The sequence below is a fragment of the Choloepus didactylus genome, chromosome 21, assembly GCF_015220235.1.
Source record: "Choloepus didactylus isolate mChoDid1 chromosome 21, mChoDid1.pri, whole genome shotgun sequence".
Taxonomy (NCBI): domain Eukaryota; kingdom Metazoa; phylum Chordata; class Mammalia; order Pilosa; family Megalonychidae; genus Choloepus; species Choloepus didactylus.
The window spans coordinates 52,792,967-52,795,158 of NC_051327.1; the positions used below are offsets into that span (position 1 = coordinate 52,792,967).

Genomic DNA, 2,192 nt, shown 5'->3' on the forward strand with positions numbered 1-2,192 from the left:
TAATGCATCCAAACTGTCAAAATGGGTATGTTAATTTTCATGTGGAGGTAAACATATCATTGGATCTCTTTCAGGTCCATTAAACCACCTAAACTAACAGAACTTCTCAATTCTATTGTGGTCATAAGTATGGAGCCCCATGTAAGGCTTCTCTTGATGCTAAAATTATTTTTGATCAGTGGGCTCAACTGAGGTATTTCACAATTGGAATAAATTGAAAATGGAGTTTTTCTTATAACTCATAAAAAATCATGTTTGGTATCAATATTTCATTTCTCTGAAGTTAATGTAAAATTATTTTCCCTTCGTTAGTCTGTTCCTAGGAGATAGACAAAAAATGTTTTTCTGAACATGCAATATACTGGCAAATGGAAAAGGGAAACTGCATCACTGTGTCAGAATTCATTCTCCTGGGATTTTCAGATCTCCTTGAGTTAAGTGATTCCTCTTCCTGGTGTTCCTTCTCATCTTTGGACTCACAGTGATGGGCAACCTGGGCATGATCACAGGGATCCAGGTCAACCCTCAGCTTCACACACCCATGTACTTTTTCCTTAGCCACTTGACTCTTGTGTATTTCTGCTACTCCACCATTGTGCCTAAGATGCTGGCCAATATCTTTAGCAAAGACAAAGCCATTTCTTTCTTGGGATGCATAGTACAGTTGTATTCATTTTGTTTTATTCAATCACTGAGGTCTTCCTTCTGGCCATGATGGCCTATGACTGCTTTGCGGCCATCTGTAACCCACTGCTCTACACGGTTTTCATGTCCTGGAAGATCTGTATGGGACTGGTGTCTGGCTGCTACTTCTGTGGAGCAGTATGTTCTCTGATTCACCTGTATTTACCTCTTGAGAGCCCATCCTATTGATCAAATATAATTAACCACTTCTGTGATTTACCCCTCTCTTATCTCTTGCCTGCTCTTATGTGTCTGTGAATGAACTGCTGTTGTTTATTGTGGCCAATTTCAATGAGACCGTCACCACCATGATCATCTTTACTGCCTATATGTTTATTCTCATCAACATCCTGAGGATGAGCTCTGCAGAGGGAAGGCAAAAAACCTTTTTCCACCTGCTTCTCCCATCTCACAGCCAGTGTTACATTCCATGGAACAATCCTTTTCATTTTTGGCAGGCCCAGTTCTGGCTATAGTCTGGAAACTGATAAACCTGGCCACAGTGTTCTATACCATAGTGACTCCCATTCTGAGCCCCCTGGTCTATAGCCTGAGGAACAAGGACTTGAAGCCAGCCTTCAGGAAAATGCTCAGATTCAAATTCCCTTCTGAAGGGTTAATTTCTTAACTGGATTCGGGGTTTCAAAAGGAAGCTTCAAGGAAGAGCTTGTGTTTTAGTGGATGTGGATAAAATGGCAAAGAGGGAAGGACACTGAAATCTACAGTACTATGTATCCTATGATTTCTACTTGCCTTTGAGCTTTATCTTAAAATCCCCTTTATTGAATAGAATATAGTTAACATGTATCTGCCACCTTTGTTTCTTTTCTCACATCCATAAGTGTTTGTGTAGCTTTGTAGATGGCAATGTTATGCTTCAAGTTTTTGGTTACAGGTAACACCAATATATCTCTGACAAATGCACATATAGCAACAATTTCTTTCCATTATTCTAAATGCACCCAACTGGTTGCATTGAATTGGATTCATTTTTCATTTCAGGAAGTTTCCCATGTGCTTATCTGTTTCTGTGGGCATTATTTTTATTTATTTTTGCTCATTATTTTCTATCTTTACTATTTTTCTGTTGTACGGTTTGCAATGTTGAAAATTTTAAAAATGACATCTTTAAAATGGAGATAATAATTCTTTACCTGTCCTATAAAATTGAAATGAAAAATTTTTTAAATAATCTACCTTAAATTCTCAGGGCTGTAGGTTATTAATGCACTAGCTGCAGATATTAATATTTTTACATTTCCTTTTTGCTCTGTATTTCACCTCAATTCTTGATTAAACAAGTACTTCAGGAAATTCATTTCCTACCCTTTCCAAGTTTCCATGACTTTGTTAATAATTTTGTGGTTTTATTTTATCCATTCTCTATATTTCTAAATCTTACTCATTGTATTAGTTTCCTGTGGCTCCTGAACAACTTGGATGCCTACAGAAATTTATTTGGTAGTGTTCTGGAGTCTACAAATCTGAAGTCAATATCACTGGGCCAA

The 2,192-nt window shown here is 37.4% G+C and overlaps 1 pseudogene; it reads left to right on the forward strand.

The window, feature by feature from the left end:
* Positions 1 to 368: 368 nt before the first annotated feature.
* LOC119517331 lies at positions 369 to 1,312 on the forward strand (annotated as a pseudogene).
* Positions 1,313 to 2,192: the final 880 nt, after the last annotated feature.